The following is a 16601-nucleotide window of genomic DNA, read 5'->3' as shown; positions in this document are numbered from 1 at the left end:
ACTTTAGGCAATCTACATTCATAAGGCGCAGAGTGATGGTACCTTTGGGGCGCAGTGTATACACCAAGTTTTTTTACATATAATATTGTTGTGCACATCAGATCAACGGATTTCCTGTCGTCATTTCTCAGCAGAATCACCAGGCACCACAAAAGGATAAAAAAATGGAACTAATAGTTAAAAGCACCATTTGAAAAGGGATTTATGGGGATAATATTTCCCGGCGTTTCAGCTTGTAAACATCCGAGAAACATCATCTCCAGGCGCCCGCGACCACCATCTTGCTGATCTGAGGCCTCCCGGGGACACTCTCAATTCAGGCAGATCGGTAGGTAAGGGACTCTCATCCATCCTTACAGCCTGCTCATTCACCCACCTGGCACGTTCTAGAGGCCCAGCCGGGCTCCGGGGATGTCTGTGGCAGCCGCAGCCTAGTGAGACCTGTGGATCCCGACTGTTCCCTGTAGAGGAACAGCAGCCGGTCCGGCCTGACTTGGAGGTGTGGGCCTCCTCTCCATCCGCCCTACCAACCCTACAAGTTCCTGCCAAAGCCTGGGGGGCTGCTGGAGACTGCCTGTCAGAGCTGGGGTGTCCAGCGGCCTAGTGTGCCTTTTTGCTTCTGCCTGTGCTCCACTGTCTTGGGCCCTTCACATCCTGGCACTTCCAGCCCCACATCCTTCCTGTATTGCTACTGCCTATGTGTCTGTTGTGAGGGGGGAGGCTGCTGGTGAGCGCTGACTACCTATCCTCAGTGTAAGCATCAGGGAATAGAGTTCTGATGGACAGTTTGGTCGCGTCTGGCTGCCCTGAATAACAGCATATGTCTCAGCACCAGCGGGACTCTCATCGGCGGCCCTTGATACTGGCAACAGACAGCACTGGCCCTGGTTCCTTTATCCATACCAGCAAAGAGTAAAACTGCGGCCCAAACTACAGTAAAAGGCACCCGCCGGTGCAGGCCAAGAGTCCAGATGTCATCTTAGCCAACAGGCTACATGCGCTGCTGGCTGAGCTGAACATGGCGGGGAGCCATGAGAGCCCGACCGTTCCGGGGTACTCAACCTCTGGAGACACGGCGGTGATCCTGCTAGCCATTGAAAACAGTAGATCCTCACTGCTGACTAGGGATGAACCGAACACCCCCGGTTCAGTTCACACCAGAACCTGCGAATGGACCAAAAATTTGAACCCCATTAAAGTCTATGGGACTCAAACGTTAGAAAGCAAAAGTGCTCATTTTAAAGGCTAATATGGAAGTTATTGTCCTAAAAAGGGTTTGGGGACCCGACTCCTGCCCCAAGGGACATGTATCAATGCAAAAAAAAGTTTTAAAAACTGACGTTTTTTCGGGAGCACTGATTTTAATGACGCTTAAAGTAAAAAAAGTGAAATATTCCTTTAAATATTGTGCCTGGGGGGTGTCTATAGTATGCCTGTGAAGTGGCACGTGTTTAGAACAGTCCCTGTACAAAATGACATTTCTAACGGAAACAAAGTAATTTAAAACTGCTTGCCATTTTAATGTAATGTCTGGTCCCGGCAATATGGATGAAAATCATTGAGAACAATGGCATGGGTACCCCCCCTGTCCATTACCAGCCCCTTTAGGTCTTGTAAGGATATTAAGGGGAACCCTGTAACCAAATTAAAAAAAGGAAAGGCGTGGAGCCACCAGGCCCTATATACTCAGAACAACAGTATACAGGCGTGGCAAACAAAACAGGGGCTGTGTAGGTTTGTTGTTAAGTAGAATCTGCTTGTAATTTTGAACTGGTACATTTTTAAAGTGTAGCTCCAGTCAAAAAATCCATTTTTAAGCTTTTTGGAAAACATAGGGTAAAGTTATTCCGACGGATTAATTCCGGACCAGGTCCGGAAGTGATGTTGCATACACACGGTCGGACCAAGTTGTTGGAATTTCCGGTTGCCAAGAATGCGGTGACGTAAGCCGTGTACGGCGGGCCTACAAAAGGGAAGTTCAGCACCACGTCCGGCACCCTTTGGGCTCCTTCTGCTAATCTCGTGTGTATCTAATGTTAGTAGAAGTTTGGTGAGAGATGATTCGTGCTTTTCAGATTAGTGATTCAGATCACTACTGCTCTTCAGTTTCTGCTTGTCTTTGCGTATCTGATAATCAGTGTGTGCAGTCAGTAAGTATTTGTTTCTCATTGTGGACTATATCTTGGTATAGTACGCTTTGATTTGCATTTATTATTGTCTGCTTGCTTCTGCTATTCAGTTCGTTCTTTCAGGCATTGCTGTTTATCGGTGCTTTCTGTTGTCTGTTCTGACCAGCCGACCGTTTTGAAACCATGTTTCGTCTATGTACTCGTCGTAGATTTTGTGCTGTGCAGGGGCTTCGTGTTGGGGTTCTTACTTTGACACAAGCCCGGTCCATGAACAGGGAGGGGAGGCGTTTGTGGACCAAGAATTGGTTGCGCCAGCGTGACCAGTTCTCGCACATGCCTTTGCTCCATGAGATCTGGGAGAATAATCCTGATGATTTCAGTTATTATCTCCGGATGACGGACCCAGTTTTTCACCATCTGCTGGCTTTGCTGACCCCTTATATCACCAGGCAGGATACCTGCATGCGGCAAGCCATCACTCCGGAGCAGAGGCTCATCGCCACGTTGCGCTACTTGGCAACAGGGAGAAGCCTTCAGGGCCTCAAGTTCTCTACAGGCATCTTCCCCCAGGCTCTGGGGATCATTATTCCAGAGACCTGTTCTGCCATCATTCAGGTCCTGCAGAAGGACTATATGAAGGTAAGTTTTCTCCTTTAACATCATATTCTATGTATTTCATGATTGCTAATGTCTTGCATTTCTTTCCTCATTCCCTAATTACCATCATTGCAATATGCTCTAATTCATATACTCTGCCCCTTTGTCCTCGGGCATATTTGCCTCACTAACTTCCCCACCATGCTCTTCTTGGCCCATAAAATTATAGTCTAGTCACTTACCAATGTCTTTTGTCAGCTCCATAGTATTGCTTTCCCCTAAACACCCCCTAAAATGTCTACAAATGTGATGTGTGTGCTTCAATTCATGCAGAGTGACATTTTTTTTCTGGTTGTGCCAAACTCATTAGGAACCCCCCTCCCCCCAACTGCTAGCAACAACTGCAACCAAGCGTTTGTGATAACGTGCAATGAGGCTTTTACAGCGTCCTGGAGGAATTTTGGCCCACTCATCTTTGCAGAATTGTCCTAATTCAGTTACATTAGAGGGTTTTCGAGCATGAACGGCCTTTTTAAGGTCATACCACAACATCTCAATAGGATTCAGGTCAGGACTTTGGCTAGGCCACTCCAAAGTCTTCATTTTGTTTTTCTTCAGCCATTCGGTGGTGGACTTGCTGGTGTGTTTAGGATCATTGTCCTGCTGCAGAACCCAAGTTCGTTTCAGCTTGAGTACACGAACAGATGGTCGGACATTCTCCTTCAGGATCTCTTGGTAGACAGCAGAATTCATAGTTCCTTTTATCACGGCAAGTCTTCCAGGTCCTGAAGCAGCAAAACAGCCCCAGACCATCACACTACCACCACCATATTTTACTGTTGGTATAATGTTCTTTTTCTGAAATGCAGTGTTCCTTCTACGCCAGATATACTTGGACACACACTGTCACGGTCGTTCCACCACCCCGGTCACCCAAGTAAGACTTACCCGCAGGTTCCCGGTACGAGGGGATCGTCGGTGCCTTCGGACGCGGGTTGGCGCTAACAAACGCACGCGAGTGCACATAGTCCCCAACAGGCGCACGCGGGTGCGCGTTGACACGAGCGGGCGCACGCGGGTGCGCGACGAGCCGAACGGGCGTACGCGGGTACGCGGGGTCACGAACGGGAGCACGGTCACCCGCTTTGATACGTAGACGTACCGTGCGACCGTTCTTGGCGCCCAGTTGCCTACTTAAGGGACCTGCTCCTGCTCCTCTGTGCTGTCCCGTCTGCAGCTTTCCCGTGACTCCTGCTATCTGTTCCTGTGTGTGTGTTCCTGATTCTGTACCCGGCCTGTTCCTGGACTTTGCCTGTTTGCCGCCTGCCTCCGACCCTTTGCCTGATTGACCACGCTTCTGCCTTCTGCCTTGTACCTCTGCTGCCCGATTGTTGCCGACCCAGCTCGTCCCTGACTACTTCTGCCAGCCTGCCTACGGACCTGCTCTGACTACTACTTCCGCAGCTCCTGCCTGCTCACCTGTGCCAGCCGTCCAGCGGTTCCTGTCCAGCATCCTGCGCTGGTTACACCCTCTGCTCCGGTCCACCATCTGCTCCGGTCTTCTCTACCAGCTGACCAGTCTGGCACTTGTGCCCTCCGGACTCCTGAATCCCTGTTCCCATCTCCAGGGGCTCTCGAGCCGGGGCTTACGAGGCGCCGCTCCCTGCACGCTTGGGCTCTCCAACCAGGTACGTGACAGTACGGGACAGCCATGTCCGAGCCCTCGCAGGGAGCGTCTCCGATGGATGAACTGTGCCACCATCTAGCCGGCCTCACCCAGGCCGTGAAGAACCTGCAAGAGGGTTATGGTCGTTTGGAGGAACGGGTTCAAGCCCTATCTGCTGCAGCTCCAGTTGCCTCGGGATCTCCAGGTCCCCCTTCAGTGGTCATGTTGCCGCCAGAGCCAAGGGTCCCTACACCAGACCGTTTTTCCGGTAACCGGAATAAATTTAGGGCCTTCCGGAATTCCTGCGAGCTCTTCTTCGCTCTTCAGCCCCGGACCTTTTCTCTTGAGGCTACGAAAGTAGGGTTCGTTATCTCCTTACTTACCGACGAACCCCAGGCCTGGGCACATCGCCTCCTTGAACGAAAAGACCCCTGTCTGGACTCCTTAGATGTCTTCTTTCAAGCCATGTCTCGTCTTTATGAGGACCCCCAGCTCGCAGCCACCGCAGAAGCAGCTTTGCATGCACTCCAGCAAGGCCGCAGGCCAGTAGAGGACTATGTGTCTGAGTTCAGGCGCTGGAGCGCCGACACAGAGTGGAACAGCTCAGCTCTCCGTTACCAGTTCCGCATGGGACTCTCGGAGGCTTTGAAGGACGAACTGGCCCGTGTAGGAACTCCTGAGACCCTGGAAGCGCTCATCGACCTCTCTGTCCAGATCGATAGGCGGTTAAGAGAGCGTCGTCTGGAGCGCTCTTCTTCCACCTCGCGCCCAGTCTGGATGATGCCACGGGTTCCAAGTGCCAATCCACCGGTTCTTCCTGATCCTTCTTCTCCGGATTTATCGGAACCCATGCAGCTGGGATTACTACGTTCACCTCTGACCCCCGAAGAGCGCCAACGCCGAAGATCTGGTAACCTGTGCCTCTACTGCGGAGGATCTGGACATTATGTTCACACTTGCCCCGCCAAGTCGCGTAAGTGCCTGCTTATACCTCCCGCCTCTCCTCCTACTACGCCTAGTACCAGTACCATCTCTCACCTGGCTGTGCCTCTTCTTTTACAGTTCTCCGGCAAGACTATCCGCGTCAACGCGATCATTGACTCTGGGGCCTGTAGCGGTTTTATGGACCTATCCTTCGCCCTGAAGAACAACATTCCCCTTCGGCCCAGGGCCAAGGAACTTCCTATCTATTTGGCCGACGGTTCCTCTCTGAGATCCGGACCTGTAACCCAGGAAAAATCTCCCCTTCTTGCCACCATCACGGGGGACCACCAGGAGCACCTGTGTCTGGACATTATCGAGTCTCCCCTCTTTCCCATAATCCTTGGCATACCCTGGTTGAAGGCCCACAATCCCCTGATAAACTGGTTCACTGGAAAAATCGAGTTTCCATCTGCCTACTGTCATCAGAATTGCCTTCCAGCCATCAAGACGGACCCTCCTTCTCTGCTCTGTTTGGAGACAGACACCGAAACCCGACTGGCAGTGCCCGAAGTCTATCACCAATTTTTGGATGTTTTTAGTAAGAAGGGCGCAGAGACTCTACCTCCCCACAGACTATATGATTGCCCGATAGACTTGCTTCTGGGAGCGGAGATTCCCTTCGGGAGAATCTTTCCCCTATCTGAGACCGAGCTGGGAGCTCTAAAGACCTACCTGGACGATAATTTAAAGAAGGGCTTTATCCAACCTTCCACTTCCCCGGCAGGTGCAGGGATTTTCTTCGTCCAGAAGAAGGATCACTCCCTATGACCATGCGTAGACTACCGGGCACTCAATAAGGTTACTGTGAAAAACCGCTACCCTCTACCGTTGGTGCCTGAATTGTTCCAGAGACTGGGGTCGGCTAAGGTGTTCTCCAAACTGGATCTGCGGGGCGCCTACAACCTGGTCCGTATCCGCAAAGGCGATGAGTGGAAGACCGCCTTTCGTACCCGCTTCGGGCATTATGAGTATCTCGTCATGCCCTTTGGACTCTGTAATGCCCCTGCTACATTCCAGCATTTCGTCAATGATGTCTTCAGAGAGTACTTAGACCTGTTTGTTGTTATATACCTTGACGATATACTAATCTTTTCTTCCTCCTTAGCCGAACACCGGGAGCATGTGAAGATTGTCCTGGCTCGTCTCCGTCTCCATGGCCTGTACGCCAAACCGGAGAAGTGCGTCTTCGAGCAACAGAGCATTCAATTCTTGGGCTTGATCATCTCCGTAGATGGAATAGAAATGGATCCCCAGAAAGTCTCAGCCATCCTAGACTGGCCCGCTCCCTCGGACCGGAAAGGGGTCCAACGGTTCGTGGGATTTGCCAATTTCTATAGAAAGTTTATCAGAGGATTTTCATCTATTATCTCCCCCATCACGGAGCTGACCAAACAGGGTCAAAAATTCCTATGGACTCCCAAGGCGCAAGAAGCCTTTGAAACCCTGAAAAAACTATTTGTTTCAGCTTCGATCCTGAGACACCCTGACGCTACGCTGCCCTATATCCTGGAGATGGATGCCTCGGAAGTAGCCGTTGGGGCGGTATTATCCCAGAGACAGGGGCCTAAGTCACTTTTGTACCCAGTGGCCTTTTTCTCCCGCAAACTCTCAGAAGCTGAGCGGAACTATGACGTCGGAGACCGGGAATTACTGGCAATCAAGGCGGCGTTGGAGGAATGGCGCTACCTCCTTGAAGGTGCTTCCCACCCGATCCTAGTTTATACGGACCACAAGAACCTGGAGTATCTTAAATCTGCCAAACGACTGAAGCCAAGACAGGCCCGGTGGGCACTTTTCTTTTCCAGGTTCGTGTTCCATATCACGTACAGGCCCGGGTCGAAGAACGTGAAGCCTGATGCCCTTTCCCGGATGTACAATGAGCCAGTGTTATCTCCTACGCCAGACACCATTCTTCCCCCAGGAAACTTTCTCCTGCTCCATGAAGATCTCTTGTCCCGAATTAAACAGGCCTCCAGTGATCCGGCTCTATCTTCTGACACCTCTTTAACCCCCAAGGACGGTCTTCTCTGGCTCCAGGATAGAATCTTTGTCCCCCAGGAGTTACGTACTGCGGTCCTCAGCTCCTGCCATGACCACCCATTGGCCGGTCACTTTGGAGCATTCAAAACCTTAGACTTACTTCAACGTACGTTTTGGTGGCCCCAGATGAAGAAACACTGCAGGGAATATGTGGAAGCGTGTACCACCTGCATTAGGAATAAGGGGAGTAAGTCGAAGGTTTGGGGCTTGCTGAGACCATTACCCATCCCGGATAGGCCGTGGAAAATGATATCCATGGATTTTATCGTGGAACTGCCCCCCTCTGAAGACTTTTCCTCGATCCTGGTGATAGTGGACAGATTTACTAAAATGGCTCACTTCTTACCCATGAAGGGGACTCCATCGGCCACAGAGATGGCCAGGACTTTTATTAAAGAAGTAGTAAGGCTCCACGGCATTCCTGCTGACATCACCTCTGACAGGGGTGTTCAATTCACATCCAGGTTTTGGAAGGCTCTCTGTGGGGCCCTGAAAATCGAGCTTCGCCTATCTTCGGCCTACCACCCTCAAACTAACGGCCAGACCGAGAGAACCAACCAAACGCTGGAGCAGTATCTGCGTTGCTTCTCTTCCTTCTCCCAGGACGATTGGGTATCGCTTCTACCTTTAGCGGAATTCGCATATAATAATTCCGTCCATTCGGCCACCAAACAGTCCCCCTTCTTTGCAAACTTCGGTTTCCACCCACTTTTTCTGCCCAGTAATCTTCCTGAGTGTTCGGTACCGGCGGTCCAGGAGGACCTTAACTTCTTCAGGAATAATAACAGGATTCTTCAAGAAACGCTGGCTAAAACCCAGGAACACTATAAGGAAGTCTTCGATAGGAAGAGAAGGGGCGAGCTTAACCTCCAGGTCGGGGACCAGGTCTGGCTGTCTACGTTAAACTTGAAGTTGGCCTGTCCTTCCAGGAAGCTGGGCCCGAAGTTTGTGGGTCCATTCCCCATTCTGAGGAAACTAAATGAAGTAGCCTTTGAGCTGAAACTCCCGGGGTCATTCCGGATCCACCCGGTTTTTCACGTTTCATTACTCAAGCCCGCGGTTCCGGACCCCTTTGCCGACCGGAGTACCAACCCCCCAGAACCCGTGATGATTGATGGGGAATTGGAATTCGAGGTTGAAGCTATCTTGGATTGCAGGAGGAGACGTAACCAGACCCAGTTTCTGGTTAAATGGAGGGGATATGGCCCTGAGGAGAATTCATGGGAACCGGAGTCCAACCTGCATGCCGAAAGACTAATCCAGGCCTTCAAAAGAACTCACCCGGATAAGATGGCACAGTTGGGCATCCGGAGGTTGCCCCTTGGGGGGGGGCAATGTCACGGTCGTTCCACCACCCCGGTCACCCAAGTAAGACTTACCCGCAGGTTCCCGGTACGAGGGGATCGTCGGTGCCTTCGGACGTGGGTTGGCGCTAACGAACGCACGCGAGTGCACATAGTCCCCAACAGGCGCACGCGGGTGCGCGTTGACACGAGCGGGCGCACGCGGGTGCGCGACGAGCCGAACGGGCGTACGCGGGTACGCGGGGTCACGAACGGGAGCACGGTCACCCGCGGGGATACGTAGACGTACCGTGCGACCGTTCTTGGCGCCCAGTTGCCTACTTAAGGGACCTGCTCCTGCTCCTCTGTGCTGTCCCGTCTGCAGCTTTCCCGTGACTCCTGCTATCTGTTCCTGTGTGTGTGTTCCTGATTCTGTACCCGGCCTGTTCCTGGACTTTGCCTGTTTGCCGCCTGCCTCCGACCCTTTGCCTGATTGACCACGCTTCTGCCTTCTGCCTTGTACCTCTGCTGCCCGATTGTTGCCGACCCAGCTCGTCCCTGACTACTTCTGCCAGCCTGCCTACGGACCTGCTCTGACTACTACTTCCGCAGCTCCTGCCTGCTCACCTGTGCCAGCCGTCCAGCGGTTCCTGTCCAGCATCCTGCGCTGGTTACACCCTCTGCTCCGGTCCACCATCTGCTCCGGTCTTCTCTACCAGCTGACCAGTCTGGCACTTGTGCCCTCCGGACTCCTGAATCCCTGTTCCCATCTCCAGGGGCTCTCGAGCCGGGGCTTACGAGGCGCCGCTCCCTGCACGCTTGGGCTCTCCAACCAGGTACGTGACACACACCTTCCAAAGAGTTCCACTTTTGTCTCATCGGTCCACAGAATGTTGTCCCAAAAGTCTTGGGGATCATCAAGATGTGTTGTGGAGAAATTGAGACGAGCTTTGATGTTCTTTTTGCTCAGCAGTGGTTTTCTCCTTGGAACTCTGCCATGCAGGCCATTTTTGCCCAGTCTTTTCCTGATGGTGGAGGCATGAACGCTGACCTTAACTGAGGCAAGTGAGGCCTGCAGTTCCTTGGACGTTGTTGTGGGGTCTTTTGTGACCTCTTGGATGAGTCGTCGCTGCGCTCTTGGGGTAATTTTGGGCGGCTGGCCACTCCTGGGAAGGTTCACCACTGTTCCATGTCTTCGCCATTTGTGGATAAGGCCTGGGTGTGGCTAGAGAAATTGAACTCAGGTGTGGACAACCACAGTTATAGTATGTTTTAACAAGGGGGGCAATCACTTTTTCACACAGGGCCATGATGGTTTGGATTTTTTTTCACCTTTAATAATAAACACCTTCATTTACAAATTGCATTTTGTGTTTACTTGTGTTGTCCTTGACTATTGTTTAAATTGGTTTGATGTTCCGAAACACTTAAGTGTGACAAACATGCAAAGGAACAGGAAATGAGGAAGGGGGCAAACACTTTTTCACACCACTGTACATGTACGTGCTTGCCTTCCAGTGGGTGGGGGGTCCGATCGGACCCCCTCCCGCTGGATGCGGCGGTCCGTTTCGCTTCAGGAGCGATCCGGGATGAGGGGATGGCCGTTGGTTTCTGGCCATCCCCTCTTGATCACTCCTGGCGAATGAGAAGCTTCCTCCCACTGTGTATTGTATACACAGGCAGGGAGGAAGTGATGTCATTCTCCTCGGGGCGGTCTTTTTGACCGGACTACGAGGAGAAGACTAAAAGTAAGTGTGCACCAACACTACACTGACATGTAGGCACACACAGGCATACAAACCCCCCCCCCCCCGATCGCCCCCCGATCCCCCCCCCCCCGTCCCCGCCCCCCCTCTCACAGTGTCACTGATTGCAGTGATCATTTATTTTCTGATCACTGCATTCAGTGTCAGTTGTAAAAGTAAAAAGTGTCAGAGCAGTTAGTGTTAGGTCCAGAGTAGCCCCCTACCACCCCCCAATAAAGGCTGATTGCCCCTAGAGTTAACCCTTTCACCCCCTGTGCCAGTGTCACTAAGCAATCCTTTTTCTGATCGCTGCATTAGTGTCGCTAGTGTCGCTAGGTAGCTAGTTATTTTTTTAGGTTCACCGCCAGGTTTTTATAGCGCTAGGTACCCCGATATACTATCCAATAATGGTTTTAACCCCCTGATTGCCCCTAATTAACCCTCTTACCCCCTTTTGCCAGTGTCACTAAGCGATCATTTTTATGATCGCTGCATTAGTGTCGCTAGGTAGCTAGTTATTTTTTTAGGTTCACCGCCAGGTTTTTATAGCGCTAGGTACCCCGATATACTACCCAATAATGGTTTTAACCCCCTGATTGCCCCTAATTAACCCTTTCACCCCCCCTTTGCCAGTGTCACTAAAGCGATTGTTTTTCTGATCGCTGCATTAGTGTCACTGGTGCCGCTAAGTAGCTAGTTATTTTTTTAGGTTCACCGCCAGGTTTTTATAGCGCTAGGTACCCCCATATACTACCCAATAATAGTTTTAACCCCCTGATTGCCCCTAGTTAACCCTTTCACCCCCTTTTGCCAGTGTCACTAAGCGATCATTTTTCTGATCGCTGCATTAGTGTCACTAGTGTCGCTAGGTAGCTAGTTATTTTTTTAGGTTCACCGCCAGGTTTTTATAGTGCTAGGTACCCCCATATACTACCCAATAATGATTTTAACCCCCTGATTGCCCCTAGTTAACCCTTTCACCAGCGATCACCGTATAAGTGTCACTGGTGACGCTGGTTAGCCAGTTAGTTATTTAGGTTCCCCGTCAGGTTTTTATATAGCGCCAGGGACCCCCATATACTACCTAATAAAAATTTGAACCCCCTGATTGCCCCTAGTAAACCCTTTCACCAGTGATCACCGTATAAGTATTACGGGTGACTCTGGTTAGTTAGTTTGCTTTTTATAGCATCAGGGCACCCACCATTTATTACCCAATAAAGGTTTAACCTCCTGATCACCCGGCGGGTGATATCAATTAGGTTTTAGGGTCAGGGTCTGCGTCGCCCCAGGCAGCGCTAGGTTAGTGCCAGTACCGCTAAGACCCACGCGCAAAGCATACACCTCCCGTAGTGGTATAGAATCTGAACAGATCAATGTCTGATCTGATCAGATCTATACTAGCGTCCCCAGCAGTTTAGGGTTCCAAAAAAACGCATTGTTAGCGGGATCAGCCCAGATACCTGCCAGCACCTGTGTTTTGCCCCTCCGCCCCCAGCCCACCCAAGTGCAGTATCGATCGATCACTGTCACTTACAAAACACTAAACACATAACTGCAGCGATCGCAGAGTTAGGCCTGATCCCTGCGATCGCTAACAGTTTTTTTTGGTAGCGTTTTATATTTAAATCCGGAAGGCAGTGCTTGGTTTTCGGGGTCCCGTACGTGGCTAGGCTCCCAAAAAGTCCCCCACATGTGGTATCCCCGTACTCGGGAGAAGCAGCAGAATTTATTTTGGGGTGTAATTTGACTTGTGACTATAGCATGTGTGAGCAATATATCATTTAGTGACAACATTGTGCAAAAAAAAAAAAAATTGTAATATTCCTGCAACTTGTGGCAAAATATAAAATATTTCATGGACTCAACATGCCTCTCAGTAAATAGCTCGGGGTGTCTACTTTTCAAAATGGGGTCATTTGGGGGGGTTTTGTGCTGTTTTGGCATTTTATGGCCTTCGAAACTGTGATAGGTAGTGAGGAGTGAAATCAAAAATTTGCACCCTTAGAAACCCTGAAGGCAGTGATTGGTTTTCGGGGTGCCGTACGCAGCTAGACTCCCGATAAGTCCCACATATGTGGTATCCCCATACTCAGAAGAAGCAGCAGAATATATTTTGGGGTGCAATTCGACATATAACTATGGCATGTGTGAGCAATATATCATTTAGTGACAACTTTTTGTAAACTTTTTTTTTTTTGTGTCATTATTCAATCACTTGGAACAAAAAAAAAAATATTCAATGGGCTCAACATGCCCCTCAGCAATTTCGTTGGGGTGTCTACTTTCCAAAATGGGGTAATTTGGGGGGGGGGGTTTGTGTTATTTTGCCATTTTATGGCCTTCGAAACTGTGATAGGTAGTGAGGAGTGAAATCAAAAATTTGCACCCTTAGAAATCCTGAAGGCAGTGATTGGATTTCGGGGGGGGGGGGGGGGGGGCGTACGCGGCTAGACTCCCAAAAAGTCCCACATATGTGGTATCCCCGTACTCAGGAGAAGCAGCAGAATATATTTTGGGGTGCAATTCCACATATAACTATGGCATGTGTGAGCAATATATCATTTAGTGACAAGTTTTTGTAAACTTTTTTTTTTTTTGTGTCATTATTCAATCACTTGGGACAAAAAAAAACTATTCAATGGGCTCAACATGCCCCTCGGCAATTTCCTTGGGGTGTCTACTTTCCAAAATGGGGTCATTTGGGGGGGGGTTTGTACTGCCCTGCCATTTTAGCACCTCAAGAATGAGATAGGCAGTCATAAATTAAAAGCTGTGTAAATTCCAGAAAATGTACTCTAGTTTGTAGACGCTATAACTTTTGCGCAAACCAATAAATATACGCTTATTGACATTTTTTTTACTAAAGACATGTGGCTGAATAAATTTTGTCCTAAATGTATGACTAAAATGGAGTTTATTCGATTTTTCTTATAAAAAAAAGTAGAAAATATCTTTTTTTCTCTAAATTTTCGGTCTTTTTCCATTTATATTGCAAAAAATAAAAATTGCAGAGGCAATCAAATACCATCAAAAGAAAGCTCTATTTGTGGGAAGAAAAGGACGCAAATTTCGTTTGGGTACAACATTGCATGACCGCGCAATTACCAGTTAAAGCAGTGCAGTGCGAAATTGTAAAAAGACCTCTGGTCCTTAGGCTGAAAATTGGTCGGTAAAGTGGTTAAGCGGCTAAATTCTCACATATCCAGTTCTCTGTGGGGCTCTGCCCCTCACAGTTTCCGATTGTCTATACTCCAAAGACCTTGGACACAGGGAGGCCTGGCCTGTCCCAATTTTTTCCTCTATTTTATTGTGGTGATGCTTACCCATGCCCACAACTGGCTTATATTGGATGCTACTAATGCAGCAGTTGCCTTGGAGGCTGCAGTTGTGGGGTCATATGAGGCGCTCCGCAATGTTTTATTTCGATGTACTAGGGCTTAACATCCTCTCACTACCTCAATGAAAATGGTGCTGAGGGCATGGTCCGGGGCAGCCGGCCCCCGGTTTTCTGATCCCTAGGTGTGCTCCCCAAATACTCCACTATGGATTAATTTTTCTCTACCTGAATTCTATTCCATCCTGGACCCGGTCATATGGGCATCGCGGGGTATTCAATATCTACATCATATATGTGAGAATGGTGCACTACTGACATTTGACCAACTCAAATCTAGATTTGACTTACCCAATGTGTACTTCTTCCGGTTCCTGCAGCTCCACCACGCTTATAGGGCACAGTTCGGGAGCTCTCCCCTGACCCTTTACCAGTCAAACACAGAATCGCTCCTACGTCAAGAAACACTGACTAAACCATTATCCACAATCTACAAGGCCCTGCAGCCTAAAGTTCATCACGGTTTGGAGAGACTTGAATGAATTCTGGGTGTCGGAGCTGCCGGAGCTGGATGGGGAGGACTGGGAGGATATATGGGACTCCCCCTTTAGACACTTGGTCTCCTCTAGAGATCGGTTGATCCAGTTTAAAATATTACACAAGTTTTATTATACTCCATACAGGATTCATAAAATATACCCAGAATGCACGTCGCAGTGTTGGCGCCGTCAAGCTGACTCTGCGGGTTCATACACATGATCTGGTCATGTCCCAAAGGGAAGCATTACTGGTCGTTAATTACAACCTTCATCACTAAACTGACCACAATTCCAATACCGCGAAACAGAGATTTGCCTGCTTGGCTTGGTGGATGCTCTTGCCCCTTCGAGGGCAGTCCATACATTACTGGGATTGCTTCTCTTCTATGCCAGGAAACTAATTGTACTCAAGTGGAGAGCTCCCACGCCCCATACAAGGCCATATCGGTCTGTAAAGGCTCAAAATTAAAAATACCACCCCAAAAGAAAAAATATTGTGTCCCTCCCACACACACTAACAAACCCCTAGCCAAACAAACAGCAAGCCAGCCCATGAAAGGGGGGTGTATGCTTGGAGGCAGGAGGGGCACCCCAAAAGTCAACCAACTTGTTCCCATATTCAGGGGGACAAGGGCCTCTTTCACACAACCCTAGGCTGGGGTCGTGGGGGGCTGCAGACAGGGGGCTTTATGGAATGTGGAAAGCCCCTCCTTTAAACTAGTGGGTACAAGGTGGTTTGTGGGTGGTATTGGACTTAGGCCAACATGCTCCTAAGGCAGCCAGCTATGTTGAGTGTATGTGGCCTTGTATGGTTCAGGAGGGGGTTGGGCGATCTCTCTTCTTGCACCTTTTCTAGCTGGCCCTGTTGTGTACTCTGAAAAAAGATATGGTTTGGATTGGTGAAGGCAGCTCACAGCTTTTTGAGAATGGAGTGGAGTGTGGAGTTCCCCTTTAAAAGCAAAAGCTAGCCCAAGGAAATCATATGCATTAGAGTTGGAAGTTAAATGCCCTTTTAGGAGGAGCTAGAGGATCGAGAGTCTTTTTACATAATTTTAATAAGGTGCATGTCACATTCTGGCAACGTATCATGCTAACATGACCTGTGTGCAAATATCCTTAAAAAAAAATACATAAAGGTGAACCAGCGTAAACAAAAAATTTTCAATTTTAGCGTTGCGCCGGTTCAACCCACGCAATTGCATTTGCGTTGCTTAACATTTACTAAGATTTTGGCCACGCAGTGAACAAACGCGTTTAAACAAGCGCAAGAGCTGCTTGCCCATGTGCAGTGCTTAAATTGATCTCATGCAGTTCTAAACGTACTTGCAGGCACAGGAGGCTTGCTCAGAAAAAGTTACTTTCTCATTCTATTTTGGGCATATTTGTTACTTGGGCAGTTGTTACTATACTTCCTCACATCATGAGACGGAAGCACTCGGTGTGGTAAAACTAGTGTTCGTATTGGAGCTAGCACATTCCTCACGCTGCTAATACTGTGATCTTTTAATGTAGTGCATTCTTTTCTTCTTTAGAATGCTGGAAGAATGAAGTTGTTTTGCTGCTCATATTCACATAGAATTCTCACCAACTGCTTTCTTTATTATTTATCCTCATCTCATGACTAATATTCTATTTTTTAAAAGCTCGATCTCCATAATAATGTTTACAAATATTTTTTATACTCATCTTTTTTAATTTTTTATTTCATCAAGAATTATTTTACGATTACTTAAAAAATATTTTCTAGTGATCTCCATATAATTAGTTTTTTTGGAGTGTCAAGTTACCACAATAACATTATTATCTTATATTTTTTATTAACCTCAAGGTTAATAATAACTCTTGTTAATTTGACATTGATAGTTTGACATTGTCTTTTTTTAAAGTACCTGCCTACTCACAAACTGTCCTTTTTGAATAAAAAAACATAGGAGAGTATTTTGTGAAAATAAAATATCCATTTATTCTTGGTAACAAAATAAAGAGGAATTCAATGCTGGACAAACTTTTTGGCCTCCAGGGCACACATCAAGTCTCTGGAAAAGAAACTTGGTAGCTTGGGGAGTCCATATAATAGGGAGCACAATCTGGTCCAGGAATGCCAGAGATCAGGACCAACAGCAGATGACATATCTGTCCCCAGTTTGTGGTACTACAACAGCCTGCGTCTTCTGTCAGACCAGACTGAACCCAGGCCATCACTTTCTTCTCTTCCCTGCAGCCTTCCCTGCAGCCTTCCTTGGAGGCTGTGGCTCTGGTGGTGGACTTGTGGCAGAAGGAG

This window comes from Lithobates pipiens, unplaced genomic scaffold, assembly GCF_037356315.1.
Source record: "Lithobates pipiens isolate NorthernLeopardFrog02 unplaced genomic scaffold, aLitPip1_a1.2 Scaffold_19, whole genome shotgun sequence".
Taxonomy (NCBI): domain Eukaryota; kingdom Metazoa; phylum Chordata; class Amphibia; order Anura; family Ranidae; genus Lithobates; species Lithobates pipiens.
This window is presented reverse-complemented; position numbering follows the sequence as displayed.